Source organism: Hordeum vulgare, chromosome 3H, assembly GCF_904849725.1.
Source record: "Hordeum vulgare subsp. vulgare chromosome 3H, MorexV3_pseudomolecules_assembly, whole genome shotgun sequence".
NCBI lineage: Eukaryota > Viridiplantae > Streptophyta > Magnoliopsida > Poales > Poaceae > Hordeum > Hordeum vulgare.
Genome location: NC_058520.1, coordinates 488176981 through 488198094, shown reverse-complemented (window position 1 = coordinate 488198094; position 21114 = coordinate 488176981).

The window sequence follows — 21114 nt, the reverse complement described above, 5'->3', positions numbered from 1 at the left end:
AGTGGAGATGTGGTATGAGCAGAAAAGTAGAGATGTAGTTTGAGCAAGTTCATCGCAAAACCTGTGATCACCTCTTAATAGTGCGGGATCCCTAAAGACTCAAGAATCATAAAAAGGTACTGATGATCCATACTTGAGCGTATACTTTTATTCGCTGATCATCACTCCACACCACTAACGTCAAAGGAACTGATACCTTTGAGTTAGCCCTTTCACTTGAGCTTGATGTTGTTGTTCCTTCTTGGATCAAGTTGAAAGCAAGACATGATGAAGTCTTCAAGTAGCTCTCCCATACACAATGCGGAAAGCCTAGCTTATGTATTCATCTTCATTTGTCCACCATGTGAACATCCACAAGAATCAAGCATGTAGTGCTCAGGAATGCTTATCTTGATCTTGTCCCTGTTAGCACATGAGCTTGTCCTTATCAACACATGATCATTAAACAACAGCTTAAAGGGGATTAGTGATTAGTTTTCTATATGTGTGTTGTCAGCAACACCAAAACACGATTAAGGGCATGACTGCACTTTCAATTTCTCAACTAGATTGCAGAACCTTTCAAATGATTCATATCCAAAGACCATGGCCATGGCAAAGTGTGAGCAACACTTGGACTGAACTCAAGCAAAGGGTATAATCTAAGTAGAAATGATCTTGCTCAATAATGGGAAGGTATTCATAAAAATACGTACACGAGTTTTCTTCTGGAAATAGAATTGAGAACAACGAGGTGGTGAAACAAAGAGCAAGTATTGTAGCACAAGGGTTCATGCAGACACCCATTCTCTAGAGGTGGAATCTCTTTCCGATAACTTATATTATTGGCAGTACAAAAACATCTATCTCTGCAATTGATAGATGTAGTGATCACATATCCATGTGGGTCACTAGATTCAGACATATATATTGATTCCCGATGGAATCTGACTTCTGAATCGAAATGTAAAATGCAACATACTGTAAAAATCAGTAAGCCACCATACGACTTATTGTTGTCGGTACATATGGTACAACCGACGTAGTGAGTTCCTTATGCATAAGGATTACTCCTACAATGATGATTATCCATGTTTATGTGTGTGCAATGACGACACATGTAATCATCTAAATGACAGAGTTTAAAATGAATGATTTGGATAAACCAAAATACCGCTCGTTACTACAACTTGAGCAGCTTCATTCATACATTATGGTATACTATGGTGTCTATATCCAAAATATATTCGAGAAATTCATTGTGGACAAGTCTTATCCATCCGTAACTCTCATGGTAGTTCATTCTCTAGACGTAGAAAAAGATCTATTTAGACCGAGAGATGATGGAAATGAGGTATTTGGGACTCAACGTTCCATTGGATCCACCAAACACAATTGGTTGGTACTCAACAATATCTTTCGATATCTTCAAGGCATCAAACATCTTGTCCTGGTTCTTCAGTTTCACAGAAATGTGAACACCGATATCATTGGATACATTGATCAGATCTCCACCTTGTCGGGTCGTAGACAAGCTTAGTGTTCCTACTAGGTGTGGTAGCCCTCTCATGAAGAGTCTTTGAAACAAACCTCATGGATACATCCACCAACCATTATCTCAAGGATAATGTTTCTTGTGTTGCCCGGATGCAAACATGTTATATAATAAGCAATATCACTATATTGCATATCTTGCAAGTCAAATCATGTGACTGATTTGTTCATCCGGTCTCTACCAACTTCTATGTTCCATGAATGTGTTCATGGAATTGGTATGTGAGAGCTTCGAAATTTGCAAGAATCAGGGGGAGTATCTTTCTGAATTGTTCATGTTCAATGCATCATATTATACTCTTTTCCCTTCACGAGTTCACTTTACACGTTCTCATAAAGGTTTTTAATGAGGTAATATCAACACAAGACCATATGTCATACTTTCTGTTTTCCCCATCGGGTTTTTTAGAAAAGTATATACGACATATTTATTGTCCTCTTAGTTCTATGGGTTTTTCCATATTGAGTTGAAAGAGACAATAATCATTATATGTTGTGATAATTTCTCCTTATTTTCCCATTGGGTTTGAAGGAGTTTTGACAACATATCAAACATCTACCTCCTCACATTTTCCCACATGGTTTTTCATGGAGACTTACTAAACTTGATGATGATGAACATTCTCAATGACAAAGCAACTTCAAGGAGATTTTATCAAGATGTTGATACTACATGGACATGTGTAGATTAGGGGGAGTGTTAAGACTTAATTAATATGTTTTAATTAAGGATTAAATCTCCACTTACCAAACTGTCATACAAAGAGATGCAACTCTTGTAACCGTTGTGTCCCTTCGGATGCGTCCTTTCGGGGACTATAAATATGTAACTTGTGATCATCAATAGACAGATTTTTGATCTCAAACAGGCTCGCCCTGCGCCCGACAAGCGCCGCGCCCATCTGCCTGACCATCTGCTTTGCCCTGGCTTTGTGTCGGCTTGCGCCCTGCCCCTGGCAGCGCCATGCTCGTACGCCCGGCTGTCGCCCTCACCGTGGCCTCACCGCTCGCGCCCTTGCGTGGTCGTGGTTGTGCTCCGCCGCGAGGACCCAATGGGGCCTCGTTTGGCACGGGGGGATTCAGGAGGTTTCGAGAGGAAAATTTCCGAGAGGGTCAGAAACCCCACAGAAACTCGGGCGCCTATTTGGTAAGAGGGGTTTTCTTGACCGAATCCTCTCCGTTCCCGTTTAATACCTTTCTATCCATGTGTTTCAGGATCTTCCTCGAGGGACTGGTGGAAGCAAAGCCCCGAGGATTTGAGAGGATTGGGTGGAAGGAAGGGATTCACCAAATCCCCTCAAATCCCCTCCTCCCCAAACCTTCCCAATCCACTTCTACCAAACAAAGCCTGGGGGTGTTGTCGTCGTCGTCTCCTCCTAGATAGGAGACCTCGTCGGTGCTGCATAGGTGAACCCGGGAGATGGAAGGGAAGGTGGCGGCAGACAATCCTCCCGTCGGTTGCGTTGGGTGGAACTGCGGGAGTGGGGATCAGGGTGGTGGGGAGGTCTTCGACTTTATCACGTAACCGCTCCACCCGCTCCCTCCTCTTGTGCGGTGGTGGCTGGACTGGGTCGGCCAAAGGCCGTGGTGGCCCAGGTCTAGGCGCTTGGTTGCTTCGCTCGGCTGTGGGCGGCCTGAGCATGATTTTCGTTTTTTCTTCTATGTTTTTTATTAACAATAGTTCTAGCAATGATTTCATTCATGTGTTAATCTGCTAAATTCAATACATATAATTTAGTACTGTTTTTCTGTTGAGCACCAAGGTGTATTCCAAATCTTAAAATGATCTAATATGTTTTCACTATCGAGATTAATTACATCTATTACTTAGCAAATTGAGATTTTTTATCTCCTGCAAAGATAAATTCAGTACCTCTAGAGTATTGATTTGCGATTTAGATTTTTCTTCTCTCGCAAAACAACCTCATTGCAATTGAGATTAATTTTCTGTCGTGGAATATTAATTCAGGTTGCTGAATTATCTTGCAACTTTATACAAGATCATCTCATTCAATTTGAGGTATATACAATTCAAGTTTTTCACTTGAGCATCATGTTTGCAACATCATTATTATTCATTACAATAGTATTGTATATCTGTTGACTACCGAGATGTATTCTAGAAGTTGATGTAATATATTTCCACGTTTATCATGTGTTGAGATTAATTACGTCCATTTGCAATTCATATTTTTGATCTATTGCAAAGATAAATTTCTCCGTTGAGTATGGTGTATTTCGGAATGTATGTATCTCCATGTTCGCTACATGTCGAGATTAATAATTTTATTTGCAATTAGATTTTTAATTTCTTGCAAATAACCATGCAAAGTTCAAAGTGATTTTTTTCAAATGATGCTTGGGATCACAAGGTAGTACTACTCTACACATTATCACCACTACTGTTTAGGCCAATATTTTGTCATAGTTGACATTATTATTGCTTTACAAAATGCTCTCCGATATATTTTACCAAGTCATGACATAAGGCATTACGAGTGAGTATCTGCTAATTTCATCATATTATACTCCCTATTGCTGTGAGATCTACTCCATTTTGGAGATTATCTTCAAGATGTCATACTTAGCAAATTGAGATTCACACTAATGGTTTCAAGCTAACTTCTTGAAATATTCATTAATTTTACAAAATTAAATGCAACATCAACCATGATGGTCTTTAATTTGCTGAATGTAAATTAATTATCTCCGTTTACCCATAGAGGTAACATATGACTATAGAATTTGAGGCATTCGCCCTCAATGGTCACCACTGCCCTATCTGGGCCATGGACATGATGATCGCTCTTGTGTCTCGTGGGATAATGTGTGCAATCCAGGATTCACTTCCGGTGAGGATCACACCACTAACAGAAAAAATGTTGTCTTATACATCATAAGGCACTATATTGATACAGATCCCCCATCTGGTTATTCTGTATTAGCAATTCCTGAGACACGATGAACCCCAAGGGCAAAGGTTTGAAGTTCACTCCAACCGTCAACCCGACATCACGAGTGATGACGGGGCCCTATGGGCACAGAGAACGTGTGGTTGAATATGCCTCAACCGACATGTTTGGAGACTATGAGTAGTCTCTCAATCTCTTGAGTGGTTAATATTTATTTATGTCCATTTATGATGTTGTAATAACAACATAAGTATTGTTGTCATCATATATTGTTCATCACAATATATTGTATCAACACTTTGGTACAAAAGCATTTATATGTATTCTATATATCTGACAGTGATTTTCATACTCAGAATCTTCATGTTTATATAGAGATTTCTATGGCAGTTAATTTGATGAAAGATGATATATATGTGCCTTGTGGACATATGCACCACAAACTCTGTACTCAGGGAAGTGAATTTTTTCCACTCTCTTTGAGAGAAAGGAGATATTTCAAAATCGTTAGACGCGATGAGGTATTTGTTGGCTCAACCCGAGTCATATTTACTATCCCTCTAGGATAACGTAAGGATGCTTTATTGCTTCCGAATTTAACTCGTACCCTACTAAACCATAGAGGTATCCGTCAAAATAGTTTCCATAGAGAAACTTATGATGACAACAAAGAGGACTAATTCTCTTTACCATATGCAACAGATATGGCAAGCACATTCTCTATGTATCATCTGGATTTTACTACACATACTACAAAGCCCGTAGCACATGTTGCATCCAAGATAGTTATCCAAAATGTCTTGTACATGGAAAACTTGGCATTCTTGCATTGGTCATCAAAACATTGGGTTGAAACTGGAGTTATCAGCAATTCCAATGGTTTATGATTATTATGATGCTAATTTATAACAACATTAGGATTTTATGTGCACTACATGTGACACAGGGAAGCTAATTTTAAGGATCGCGCACCTTAAATTCTACGCTGAACCACTCAGATTCTTTGAATGCATCAAGTGGAGGTAAGTGACTCTTCCCATCCATTGACTAGACCATTCAGGTATTCCATGGTTCTAAAATACATATCTATACGATTGTCTCAAGTGTGATTTATCCACATGAAACCATTGGCTCATTATCCTGACATCGATTTCAAGCAAATCGAATGGATAACATTGCATAATTCTCCTTGACTGGCTTCTCTATGGCCCTTAGATTGACGTTTAGCAATTTATCCTAATGTCTAGACTCAAAATGGTTTGGTAGAATCCTTTATCCAAAGAATTAAGCTCATTGCATTATCTTTACTTGGGAATTGCAACTTACCAACTTTATGTTGGAGTCATGTAGTTTTACACGCTCATGACAGAACTGCATATTATTATTCCCCTTTATCTTTGATACGTGGAAATCTACCAAGTATTTCCCATCTGCGGTAAATTGGTTGCATAACGATATCACCACTCAGCATACATCATTGGCCCCTCAACATATAGTTGGGATCATAGTGAGGAATAACTGTATTTCCGTCAATACCTCAAGCCCCTCGCATGGAGAGTTATTCAAGGCCAGTATGTTGATTCATGAGGAATATTTCCAGGCATTAGGGAGAGATTTCAAGTACCAACAAGAATGCCATGAAATTAGTGGAATGTTTAACACATTTCTTCCTCAAATCCACGTACTCAAAGAGTTGAACCATGTGTTCAGAAGGTTTGCAACACATTGCAAATAACCTGTCAGATTCATTTACTCACTATAAAGGTGTCACACAATCCTACAATCGTGCAAAAATACGTTGGAAAGAGTGGAGGTACCAACTAAAACCACTCAACTCCCCGTTCAGAGCAAGATGGAGAGAAGTATGATGATGGTATATTAGGATTCAACTTCTCGCAAGCAAGGATATCAAGGCCTGTGAATTAGTAAATGCAAGTCAACTTCACGTTGACAAACACCTAATGGGTAGTATATACCTAGTGAATGGGAAACCTCCACCAACCCTGTCATAGTGCACATAATGACCGGGACATCAGAATACCCGACTCGGTCGCATTGGGAAATCGCGGAAATCGCGAGCAGTCACCACGGCTAACGATATTTCCATAAACTACATTGATATATAGATTCTGTAGAAACATATAACCAGAAGTCTACAATTCTCGACATACATTTCTCAACTAGATTACAAAAACCTTTCAAATGATTCAGATCCAAAGACCATGGCCATGGCAAAGTGTGAACAACACTCGGACTGAACTCAAGCAAAGGGTATAATCTAGGTAGAAATGATCTTGCTCAATAATGGGAGGGTATTCATAAGTAATATCTACAACAGTTTTCTTCTGGAATCAGAATTGAGAACAACGAGGTGTTGAAACAAAGAGCAAGTATTATAGCCCAAGGGTTCACACACATACCCAACTATTCTCCGAAGGTGGAATATCTATCCGATAACTTATATAATTTGGCAGTACAAAATCATATATTTCTGCAGTTTATAGATGTAGTGATCATATATCCATGTGGATCATTGGATTCAAACATATATGATTGATTCCGATGGAATCTCACTTCTGAATCAAAATGCAAAATGAAACATACATTGTGTAAAATCAATAAGTCACCATATGACTTATTATTATCGTCGGTACATTTGGTACAACTGACGTAGTGAGTTCCTTATGCACAAGGATTACTCCTGTAATGATGATTATCCGTGTTTGTGTGTCTGCAATGACGACACATGTAATCATCTAAATGACAGAGCTTGAAATGAAGGATTTGGGTAAACCAAAATACCGCTCGTTACTACAACATGAGCACCTTCATTCATACAGTATGGTATACTATGTTGTTTATATCCAAAATATATTGGAGAGATTCATCGTGGACAAATCTTATCCATCCATAACTCTCATGGTAGTTCATTCTCTAGATGTAGAGAAAGATCTGTTTGGACTAATTAAGAGATGATGGAAATGAGATATTGGGACTCAACATTCCATAATGCGATTGGGTCCACCAAACACAATTGGTTGGGAAGAATATCTATCGATATCTCCAAAGGCATCAAACATCTTGTCCTTGTTTTTCAGTTTTAGAGAAATCTGAACACCAATATAATTGTATATATTGATAAGATCCCCGCTATGTCAGATCATAAACAAGCTTAGTATTCCTACTAGGTGTGGTTTCCCTCTCATGAAGAGTCTTCGAAATAGACCTCATGGCTACATCCACCAACCAATATCTCAACTATAATGTTTCTTGTGTTGCCTGGATGCAAACATGTTACACAATAAGCAATATCACCATATTGCATATCTTGTAGATCAAATCATGCGACTGATTTGTTCACGAAGTCTCTACCAACTTTTACATTCCAGAACTATGTTCATGAAATTGGTATGTGACGGCTTCGAAGTTTGCAAGAATCGGGGGGAGTATCTTCCTGAATTGTTCATGTTCAATGCATCATATTATACTCTTTTTCCTTCGTGAGTTTACTATACAGGTTCTCATAAAAGTTTTCAATGAGGTAATATCAACATGAGGTCATATGTCATACTTTCAGTTTTCGCCACCGGGTTTTTTAGGAAAGTATATATGACATATTTATTGTCCTCTTAGTTCTATGATTTTTCTCGTATTGAGTCAAAAGAGGCAACAATAATTATATGATGCATCATTTTCTCCTTATTTTTCCCACTGGGTTTGAAGGAGTTTTGGCAACATATCATATCTCCGCACATTTTCCTACAGGGTTTTTGAGGAGCTCTTCAAGATGATGATGCTATATGAACAAGTGTAGATTAAGGGGAGTGTTAGAATTAATTAACTGTGTTAATTATAGGGTAAATCTCCCCTTGTTATCTGCGAGGCGGTTAGCACTATCAGCAATTCCAATAGTTTATGATTATTATCATGCTAAATTCTAACAACATTTAGATTTTATGTGCACTACAAGTGACAGAGGGAAGCTAATTTTTAAGGCTCACACACCTTAAAGTCTACGCTGAACCACTGAGACTCCTTGAATGCATCAAGTTGAGGTAAGTGGATCTTCCCATCCATTGACTAGACTATCCACATATTACATGATGTGCTTTATTCACACGAAACCATTGGTTCATTATCCCGACATCGATTTCAAGCAAATCGAATGGATAACATTGCACGATTTTCCTTGAGTGCCTTCTCTATGGACCTTGGATTAAAGTTTAGCAATTTGTCCTAATGTCTAGACTCAAAATGATTTGGTAGAATCCTTTATCCAATAAGTTAAGCCCATTGCGTTATCTTTACTTTGGAATTGTAACTTACCAACTTTACGTTGAAGTCACGTACTTTTACATGCCCATGACCAAACTGCATAATATTATCCCCCTCTATCTTTGATACATGAAAATTTACCAAGTATTTCTCATCTGCGGTAATTTGGTTGCATACCCATATCACCTCCCGGCATACATCTATGGCCCATCAACAATAGTTGGGATCTATGTGAGGAATAACTGTATTTCCGTCAATACCTCAAGCCCCTCACATGAGGAGTTATTAAAGGCTAGTATGTTGATTCAATAAGGACCATTTCCAGGCATTAGGGGGAGAGTTCAAGTACCATAAATAATGCCATGAAATTAATGGAATGTTCAATACATTTCTGCCTCAAATCCACGTACTCAAAGATCTGAACCATGCGTTGAGTAGATTTGCAGCACATTGCAAATGACCTGCCAGATTCATTTACTGAATATAAAGGTGTCACACAATCCTACAATCCTGTAAAAGTACGTCTCAAAGAATGGAGGTAGCGATAGGGGGAGATGTATGGCAAAAGTACATCAGTATTCTACTTCTTGCAAGCAAGGATATCAAGGCCTCTGAATCAGTAAATGCAAGTAAACTTCACGTTGTCAAACACCTCATGGGTAGTATACACCCAGTGGATGGGCAACCTCCACCAACCCAGGTCATAGTGCACACAATGACCGGGACATCAGAATACCCGACTCATCCGCATTACGAAATCGTGAGCAGTCACCATGGGTAATGATATTTCTATCAACTCTATATCAACATATAGATTCTGGAGAAACATATAACTGGAATTCTACAAGTGTCGACACATATTTCTCAACTATATTGGAAAATCCTTTCAAATGATTCAGATACGAAGACCATGGCCATGGCATAGTGTGAACAACACTCGGACTGAACTCAAGCAAAGGTTACAGTCTAGGTAGAAACAATCTTGCTCAATAATGGAAAGGTATTCATAAGCAATGCCTACATGAGTTTTCTTCTAGAAATAGAATTGAAAACAATGAGGTGATGAAACAAAGATCAAGCATTGTAGCACAAGGGTTCATGCAGATACCAAACTACTCTCCGCAGGTGGAATCTCTTTCCGATAACTTATATCATTGGAAGTACAAAATCATCTATCTATGTAGTGGATAGATGTAGTGATTAGGTATCCATGTGGATCACTAGATTCAGACATAGATGGTTCCCATTGGAATCTCACTTTTGAATCGAAATGCAAAAGCAACATTCATTGTGTACAAAATCAGTAAGTCACCATACGACTTATTGTTGTCGGTACATATGGTACAACCGACATAGTGAGTTCCTTATACACAAGGATTACTCCTACAATGATGATTATCCATGATTTTGTGTGTGCAATGACAACACATGTAATAATCTAAATGATGGAGCTTAAAATGAAGTTGGGTAAACCAAAATACCGTTCATTACTACAACTTGAGCACCTTCATTCATACATTATGGTATACTATGTTGTGTTGGGGAACGATGCATGGGAAACAAAAAATTTCCTACGCACATACAAGATCTATCCATGGAGACGACAATCTATGAGAGGAGAGATCGGACCCACATACCCTTGTAGATTGCTAAGCGGGAAGAGTTAAGAATCACAGTTGATGTAGTCGAACGTCTTCGCGATCCAAATCGCAAGCCGTCCCACGAACTTTCTGACGAGTACCGAACGGACGGTGCCTTCGCGTTCAGCACACACGTGCAACTTGATCACGTCTCTGCCTCCTCGATCCAGCAAGCGAGGACGGAGTGGTAGACGAGTTCCCTGGCAGCGCGACGGCGCGACAGTGGTGGTGGAGTAGCTATCCTGGCACGGCTTCGCCAAGCTATACCGAGAAAACTAGAGGTGTAGACGGTCTAGAGGAAGATGGAGAGGTTGGACCGTGGCATTGGTTGTTGCAGCCCTTCCTCTCCTCACATATATATAGGAGGAGGGGTGGAGGCCGCCGGCCCCTAGGGTTTCCCCTAGGGCTTGGGGCGGCGGCCAAGGTGGCTTGCCACCCAAGGAAGGGTGGCGCCACCCTTGGGTGTGCCCTCCTTTTCCCTTCGGCCGCATGTGCCTTAATGGGAGGGGCGGCCAGCCCACCAGGGGCTCGTGCACATCCTCCCGATGGACCCCCCGAACACTTCCGGCACTCCCATCACAAAACCGGTATACCCGTGAACTTTTCCGGAGCTCGAATACGAACTTCCTATATATCAATCTTTACCTCCGGACCATTCCGGAGCTCCTCGTGACGTCCGGGATCTCATCCCGGACTCTAAAAAACTTTCGGTTATCACCACAGATAAATCATTAATACCAAATCGTCACCTAACCTTAAGTGTGCAGACCCTACGGGTTCGAGAACTATGCAAACATGGCCGAGACACTCTCTGGCCAATAACCAATAGCGGGACTTGGATGTCCATATTGGCTCCTACATATTCTACAAAGATCTTTATCGGTTGAACCACGAGATCAAGGATTCGATCAATTCTGTATACTATTCCCTTTATCCATCGGTATGTTACTTGCCCGAGATTTGATCGTCGATATATGCATACCTAGTTCAATCTCGTTACCAACAAGTCTCGTTACTATTTCCGTAACACAAGATCTTGTGATTAACTCCTAAGTCACATTTCTTGCAAGCTTCTTGTGATGTTGTATTACCGAGTGGGCCCTAGAGATACCTCTGTGTCATACGGAGTGAGAAATCCCAGTCTTGATCCACGCTAACCCAATAGTCACCCTCGGAGATACGTGTAGAGCACCTTTATAGTCACCCAGTTATGTTGTGACGTTTGATACACACAAGGCATTTCTCCGGTGTATAGGAGTTGCATGATCTCATGATCATAGGAACAGATACTTGACATGCAGAAAACAATAGCAATAAACTAACATGATCATATGTTACTTCATTGTTTGGGTCTTGTCCAGCGCATCATTCTCCTAATGATGCGATCCCGTTATCAAATGGCAACTCATGTCTATGGCCAGGAAACCTTGACCATTTTGTTCAACGAGCTAGTCCTTTAGAGGCTCACTAGGGACAATGTGATGTCTATGTATCCACACATGTATTTGAGTTTCCAATCAATACAATTCTAGCATGGATAATAAATGATTACCATGAACCACTACAACACGACACCGAATTCCCTACTCACGTGTGTTGGCAAAACTCAGTTTCGCCAACCGACTGTTGGTCGGGATAACTTCTATCAAACTGTCGGTCGGCAATACTCACATCCGATGACCAATAGTCGGTCGGGAATGCTGAAACGTATACCATCGATCTGTGGGTCGGTAGAAGTTACACTACTATTAAACTGTTGGTCGGCAAATAATGCCGACCGACTGTGGGTAGCCGGGCCACCCAAAATACCCGCGCGAGCATGCCTACAAAACTAAACGCGCGAAGCCCATCCAAATTTTTCTGGCCCTCGTCCCCACAGCCCACCCGAATCTCTCTGTCCCCTCTACCTTATCCCTTTCTCTCCCGATCTGAGCGGTGGCGGTGGTGACTCCCATCCTTTTCCTCCACTCCTCTCCCCCAAATCAAGCTCTGCCCAAAAGCGGAGGAAGGTCTTGCTGCCACGATTCGAAGGAAGGTCTCGTCGTCCCGTCGATTTGGATGCATGAAGAAGTCGAGCTCCACCCCGAAGTGGAGGAAACGGTACGTACGCGGTCGTCGATCTGGGCACGTCTAGCCATGGAGGGCTCGCCCCTCTCGCACGACTCCTCCGCATGGAGCACTAGCAGCCCATACGACGTAGATCCGCCGTCCCTTCGTCTGTCCCACGCACCGATGGCTGCGACACCGTTCCATTCACCCCCCACCCACTGTATGTGATGACACACACTACCATGCCATTTTGTTGCAGCCAGACCGTTGTACCTGCCCTCGTGCTATGGGCGGAGGCTCGTTCTGGCGGGTGGTTGCTCACTCTCGGCAACTACGCATTCATCCTGGTGGTGGCGCTCTGCCCGCTGCTTGCCTTTCTCCCAGTGGCTTCGCCTTAGACCACTACCTATAACCAATGAGTCCTGCCCGTTTCTTTGAATTTTGAAGTGCAACTATAGGCATATCTTGTTTGTCTTGAATTCCATATTGGCTAGTTTGTATTAGAACTATTCATCCTTCTAGACATTCAATAAATTATATTTTCTTACTAGATCATAGTTGTTTGATTATTGGCAAATAATGATTCTGTACCTATTCCTTTTGCTTATGTAGATTGATCTGACAACATCGAGAGGAAGCAGCTGCGCACGGAGGAGGTCATCCCCGGCCCCCGCATCCTCATTGTCGACCTTGCCCACACAACAAGTTGCCGCCGCTGGCCGAGTTTGCCCATGTTGACACCGCCCCCGCTGGCATGCAACTCATTGTTCTTGAGGATAGGGTACTCTCTTTCTCCCCTCTATTGATGTCGAGATGTGTTGATTTGATTAGGTTGTTCGATTTGGTGCTTCCGAACGAGGAAGACTATGAGTCATTGGATCGTGCGATGGCCTAGCAGCGTATATACGTGTTAGATTTACGCTTTGCTAATTGATGCACAAGGGGAGCTATGCAGTTACCTCGAGAGAACTTAAATTACTTGTGTATCTCATCGCAGTTGAATACTAATTCTAACCCTGTTGCAGTCTGTACCGCCATTTGATCTTATCGGTCCTATGTTAAGGAGCAATGGCTATCTATTGCTGTCCTGTAGTGGTGGTCTCAACCAGATGCGTGCAGATGTAAGTACAGCTTGTGCCAATCTCAATGCATCTACATCGTTGTTTATATTTCTGAGCCATTGTTGTTGTTCAAATGCCAAAACTGAACAATGAAAGTTTCACCATTAAATCAGATATGTGATATGGTGATGGTTGCACGATACTTGAATGTCACACTCATCATGCCAGAGTTTGATAAAACTTCATTTTGGGTTGATCCTAGGTCAACATTTCTTTCTTCAGTCACTGCAATTCTCACATTTCAGTTAAGGATTTCCTTTGTCTTATCTTTTTCTGTTGTTTGCCCACAGTGAGTTTCGAGATATATTTGATAAGGACTACTTCATAACATCATTAAGAGATGAGGTTTGGATGCTGGAAGAGCTGCCTCCAAGGCTAAAAAGGAGAGTTGAACACGAATATCTTTGCTCCATGCTGCCTTACAGGTGGTCTGAAATGCCCCATTAGCATAATCAGGTTTCTTTGCATCTCTCCATTTCTCATGATACATCTAAATCATATGCATATGTAGATAAATATTTGAAGTAGCATTTTCTTGGGAAAACAAATTTTACCAATGATAAAGAAGTACTAGGTCCTTCATATAAATAAAATAGAGGCCCGACTTGCAAATAATGGCCTACCCTTGGAGATTCAGAAACAAAGGTGATTGGGTTCTTCTTCCTCTCCAGCTTGCGAACACACGTCAGTAACGAATAAAAGTATAAATAAAGGAAAAATATAGGAAATTTTGTATATTTGTTTTGATTGAGAGGTTATTTTTAGGTTTGCTTATGTTCTCTTTGATTCTTTCCGAATGCAAATAAAAAAAAGAAAACTAAAACATGTTCACTAAATTTTGTTGCCACATTTCAGTGTTTTCTACCATCTGTTTTGAGTTACAGGATAAATTCAGATGATTTCACTCATGCATGTGTACTGTGGAGACGGAGATACAGTTCATGCAGAATTGTATGTAGCTCTTGTATGTAGAAAGTCTGCCTAGCTCAATGCCACTTCTTACATGGTGATGGTGTACAATTTTTGTTGTTGATTATTCTCTAAAGATTGCCTAAGATAATGTACAATTCATAACTTACATGGTTTAGTAGAATTACTTTATCTCTCCGCCCTCTGCTTGATGCGCTGGAAATGTACAGTTCATAATGTACACATACATGGTTTGCCTAATATAATGTACATTTCATAATGTAGAGCCATACACTTCTATTTTACACGGATATGACCGAAAGTAACTATGAGCTACTGTTGTACTGTTGTATGCATATATGTTTTATTGATTTGACATTGAAAATTCAGTAAGGGTTGCTTCTTATGATTTATCCCCTTGAATTTCACATTTTTTTCCTTTTCATAAGGGTAAAATACTAGTTTAGATATAATACCACCCATGGGCCGTCCGTAAGTGCATTTTATGGGAGGTTCATGGTTGATTGACAAGCCTAATCGTATTTTATCTGGGTGCATACAGCACCCATTATCTAATACTTGGTGTGACTGCATGTTCGCCTGTGACATTTTTACCCTTTTTGTAGGAAAGACATACAAAAGGAGCAAGAAGGAACCAGGAAGATGTCAGTTTGCATCACCTAGAGATTTTCTATAATGGAGCAAAAATAATGTGTGTTTTAGTTCTCATTTTGTAAACCTATATGGCATCTTGTCATTTGGGCATTTTGTGTAATGGAGCAAACAATGAATCTTGGACATGCATCTATCATTTTGTAAACCTATTGGGTGATTCGGTGACTTATGAGAAGTAATTAGTATGTTATCTTTATTTTATCATGATTTAATATTTGTCGAGCACATGCAAGTTACTGTACTTGATTGATATCATGAGATATGCAACCTGGTTAACATTGTATTGTAAGGCAGATGGGAAATCAAGGGTGGATATTGTATTGCTCAGCTAAACAAAATGCTGTCAAATTGTTGGTTGGCAAAACAAAACAGCGTCCTATTGTTGGTCGGCAAAGGCTCATGCAAGGACCAACGGAAAGTAAGTCGACAAAAAGGACACCATCACACAGTTGGTCGGGAAAAGATCAGGATAGAGCCAACAGAATATCGGTCGGCATAGATTTCACCGTCAAACGGTCGGCCGAGAAAGATTCTACGAAAACGCCAACTACAAGTCGGTCGGGAAAGATCCCTACCAGTTCCATCAGAAAGTCGGTCGACAATGCTCTTTATAGGCGTCCAACAATCGGTCGAGAAAGATATGTAGGTCAGGAAAAGGCTTTCCCGTCTGGACTTTCCCCAACAAACGCCTTCGGTTGGCAATAATCTTTCCCGACCAACTATATGTTGGCAAATGCGGTTTTTCCGATCAACCTGTTTGTCATGATTGTGGTGTTGTGGTGTAGTGAACAAGGAAATATAATTAAAACCATTTTATTATTGCCTCTAGGGCATATTTTCAACAGTCTATATCCAAAATATATTGGAGAAATTCATTGTCGACAAATCTTATCCATCCATGACTCTCATGGTAGTTCATTCTCTAGACGTAGATAAAGATCTATTTATTATCAGATACTCGGAATCAACGTTCCATAATGCCATTGGATCCACAAAATGCAATCGGTTGGGGCTCTAGAATATCTATCGATATCTCCGAAGGCATCAAACATCTTGTCATGGTTTTTTTAGTTTTAGAGAAATCTAAACACCAATACCATTGGATACATTGATTAGATTCCCGCGATGTCAGATCATAGACGAGCTTAGTGTTCCTACTAGGTGTGGTATCCCTCTCATGAAGTGTCTTAGAAATAGACCTCATGGCTACATCCACCAACCATTATCTCAATGATAATGTTTTCTTGTGTTGCCCGAATGCAAATAGGTTATGCAATAAGCAACATCGCTATATTGCATATCTTGCAAATCAAATCATGTGAATGATTTTCTCATGAAGTCTCTACCAACTTCTACATTCTAGAAATATATTCATGGAATTGGTATGTGACGACCTCGAAATTTGCAAGAATCAAGGGGAGTATCTTCCTGAATTATCCCTGTTCAATGCATCATATTATACTGTTTTCCCCTTCATGAGTTTATTATACATGTTCTGACAAAGGTTTTTAATGAGGTGATATCAACATGATATCATATGTCATACTTTTAGTTTCCCCACTATTTTTTTAGGAAAGTATCTACGATAATTTATTGTTCTTTAAACTCTATGGTTTTATCATATTGAGTTAAAATAGACAATTGCAATCATATGCCATATCATTTTTCTCCTTATAATTTTCCCACTGGGTTTTAAAGGAGTTTTCAATAACATATCAAATCGCACTCTTTTACTTTATGAGACATCTCTCGAAATTTCTCATAAAAGGTTTTTAATGAGGCGACATATGCAATACTTTCTATTTTCCCCATCGGATTTTTAAAGGAAAGTATACAAAGCATATTTATTGTTCTCCATACTCACCAATGACTTTTCTCCTTCTTCGAAGGTTTTTGTCATATGAGTCACCGAGAAGACAAGAATCATTGTATGTTGCAACATTTTATCCTTATATTTTCCCATAGGGGTTTAAAGGATTTTTAGCAACATATATGCACCACTCTCCTCATATTTTTCCCACAGGGTTTTTAGAGGAGTTTTTCTCAAGATGATGATGATGAACATTCAAGGTAAACATATGCAAGGAGAGGTCTTTATCAATATGATACACATTCACAAAGACAAGCATTGATTTAGGAGAGCGTTAGGAACTAATTAATTAGAATAATTATGGATTAATCACTGCTTTGTCTAAACCTTCTTTGGGCAACAGTTATGTTGCTTCGCTTGTGACTCTTTGTAAAGGTGTCCGTACGGACGTGCCCCTTGAGCATGTATATATAGTTCATCATCATCAATAAAGAGATCACTTCAATGTCTCAATCACTTTTTGTTCTACTCTATTGCACATAAAGTGCCATCATGATTACACCGAAGTTTTCATGATATATTTCAACTAATTTTTCTTCTATATTTAATGTAAATTTTTACATGTTATAGAAAATGTATTAAGAAAATAAATTTGCCATGATGAATTACTAAAATTTGCCATGATACATAAAATAATTCTGACATGGTTCATAAGTAAAAAATAAATATGTCGTCAATTACTTTAAAAGTGCATGGTCAATGGCTTAAATTTCCCATGAACCATAAACTAAAATTGCCATGATGAATTACTTAAATTTTCCATGATTCATGTACTAAAATTTTCTATAGTTCATATAAAAAAATCCATGTTCAAAATACTAAAATTGCCATGAACTGCCATGATCTGCCATGATGAATTACTAAAAAAATGTTATGATCCATGAATTAAATTTGTTGTGGTTAATTACTAAATTTTTCCATGTTTAATTACTAAAAATTGCTGTGAAAAGTACCATGTTAATATATTTAGATCTAGAAGAAAAAATTAGATGAAACATGCGTGACAACTTTATTGTAAACACCATGGTAACTTGAATGCAAACATCATGAAATTTTTTGACCCAAAAAATGTTCGTAGAAACATATCAATATGGGATCTAGTTTTGAAGATCTTGTCGATATGAATTTAATGATAAAAACATTTTTAATTGGATTTTTCATTTAAGAGATAAAACAATTTTAAAGTCCAAAAAACCAAAAATATTCTACCGATGTCATATGTTTGATGTGGTAAGATGGATAGTTATGAAGGCGTGTGGATACATTTGCCTCGTTCCACACATGTGAGCGTTATCATTGAGATAAAAAAGCACATGCAACTGATAGGCTCGTGCGGCTTGTGTGTCGCTCATGCATGTCGTGTAACTGCTCCACTAATTGCTCTGACATACAACAGATTGGCCATTAGTAAAGGGACACCGTTAGGCATCAGATTATTATGATTTTCATTTATGACACCAATCGAAGGCCGTCAGCATGACATTCGTCCTATTTGATAATTAGGCCACACATAGATTAGGTGGGCCTCATCCCTAATTTCTTGCCGCTTCGTAACTGCTTCCGCAATGCAGGTCCTACGTTCACGATTCTCATGCTCTGTAAACATAGTCTTGCAAACTTTGCTGGTGCATCCAAACCCATGGCATGATACGCTCTGTCATACATAAGCCTCATTATATCTTTCCTCAAAACAGCCACCATACCTACCTATTAAGGCATTTCCATAGCCTTTCCGACATACATTGCCATGCAACATCCACCATCTCATGACTTGATCTTCATGTCATACATGCTTTTGCTTGATCGAGGAGCCGCATGCTAGTTGGGCCTTGCCCTTATTACTGCTACATGACGCGCTAGTATCATTGCATATCCTGCTACACTGGCAGAGGCGTACATTTGCATACATCATGATAGTTTGCACTTGTCTTTATGTTGAGTACTTCTTATAAAGTGTGATGATTTTTCTTTTTATTCTTGTAAAACATAGAGTGTTGACCTTAAGTGAGGAAAAGATTCCAAAGAGGACAAATGAAAAGATCCCAAAGAGGGCAGAGAGATAAAAAGAAAGAGCCAAAGAGGCCACAAAAAAGAGAAATAAAAAGAGAGAAGGGGCAACACTACTATTCCTTTTGAAAGATCCACACTTGTACTCCATTGCTATATTTATACTACATAGAGATTATCATTCATGCATAACTATGTGGGTACCCTTACACTAGAACTTGGCTTGCATATTCCAATGATGAGCCTCCTCAAATGAGCTCCAGGTCTTCGTGACCAAGCAAGTTGGATGCACCCCCACTATTTCCATTGGAGAGCTTACCTTAGATCATATGTGCATCTGTTACATGGAAATCCCTACTCCTCACATCATATCTATCATTTGGCTTTCTCTCGCCTATGGTTGTCCTCATTGATGTGAACCTTTCACACCTTTTTGTCTTCCTTCCCCATCATTATTCTCTTTGCCATCCTAAGTGCCAACATATCTTGCTTGCACTCATCCATTGCATGAGTGCTCAAAGTCGAAAGGGACATGATCATTTTGACTTGTGCGTGACTAGTGGTCTAGGGATGAGTAAAAATAAGATTCCGAAGGCGACCAAGTGTGAAATTTTAGTAGATTGAGTTCTCAATTAAAAATATATTTTATGATCTCAACCCATCTCCCACTTCTTGCACGCAAACACCATTTGGAGACATTCGAGTCACACAACGAGAGCTCTTGCACCTTTATGTTCTTACTTTGCTAATTTCAATACTAGATATAGACTCCTGCTTGTTATTATCTTGACTTGAATTGCAAATCTTACTTGCTTTACTTTGAAGTTCTTATATGTTTGTTAGCATGTCACCAAAGAAATTATTGTGTTATCATTTACCTACTCGAGGACGAGCACAAATTAAGCTTGGGGATGTTGATACGTCCCAAACGTATCTATAATTTCTACTTGTTCCATGATCTTTTGGGTGAGATTGCTACATGTTTTGCTACACTTTTATATCATTTTACACATATTTGGACTAACCTACTAACTCAGTGCACTCAGTGCCAGTTTCTGTCTGTTGATGTCTATTTTGTAGGGGCTGTTACCCAATTTTCCGAAGCCTGAAAAATCCCAAGAAAAATATATAAAAAATCAGCGTAACGGAAGCTTCCAGATCATCGAAGATGGGCCAGAGGGGGCGAGCGGCCATCCAGGCAACCTCCCGGCGCGGCCTACCTCCTGGTTGCGCCCACAGGCCGCCTGGGTGGGTCCCACCTCCTCTGATGCCCTCCTTTGGCCTATATTTACTCCTCCATGAGGAAACCCTTCGATCACATCCAGAATCGCGCATTTCTCCATCGTTCTGCTGCCGCAGCACTTCCGAGATCGGGAGCGTCAGGAGACCTCTTCCTGACACCCTGTCGGAGGGAGGATTGACCTCCGGGAGCTTCTCCACCGCCATGGACGCACCCCGGACGTGCCGTGAGTAGTCCTCCTTGGACCATGAGTCCATGACGAGTAGCTATGTGATGTCTTCTCTCCAATCTTGTGCTTCAATGGTTAGTCTTGTGAGCTGCCCTACATGATCAAGGCATCTATGTAATTCTCTTGCTATTGCTATGCTCGGTTTGTTGGGATCCGATGGATTATGAGATTATGTTCAGATTGTTATGAGTTATATATATTTGATTATCCTTTTATATTATGTTCCTTAGTGATTCATGCATGTTCTCCGTTGCTATTTATTGCTTTGGCCGAGTAGTAGATTGTAACTCTAAGAGCGAGCGTTATGCATGATTGTGGGTTCATGCCCCTCGATGTCTAGCTTGAGTGACAGAAACATGAGACTAGGGGATGTGCTGTTGCCTCCAGGGATAAAACAATGGTGCTTGTGACCACAGTTGCAATGATTGTTTACCTTACACGTAGTTCGTTAATGCAGTTCTCCGTTGCTTTGAGTTTACACTTTGGGTGGGGTTCGCAACTTAATACCAGCGAGATGTTCTGGATAGATATCTCAAGGTGGATGATTAGTAAGTAGATGTCGATGAATAAATGGTCTACTTGTCTTGGCGTACTGCCCATTATTATTGAGCCTCTAACTTTCAAGTAGGATAATTAGCATTACGGTACGTTCAT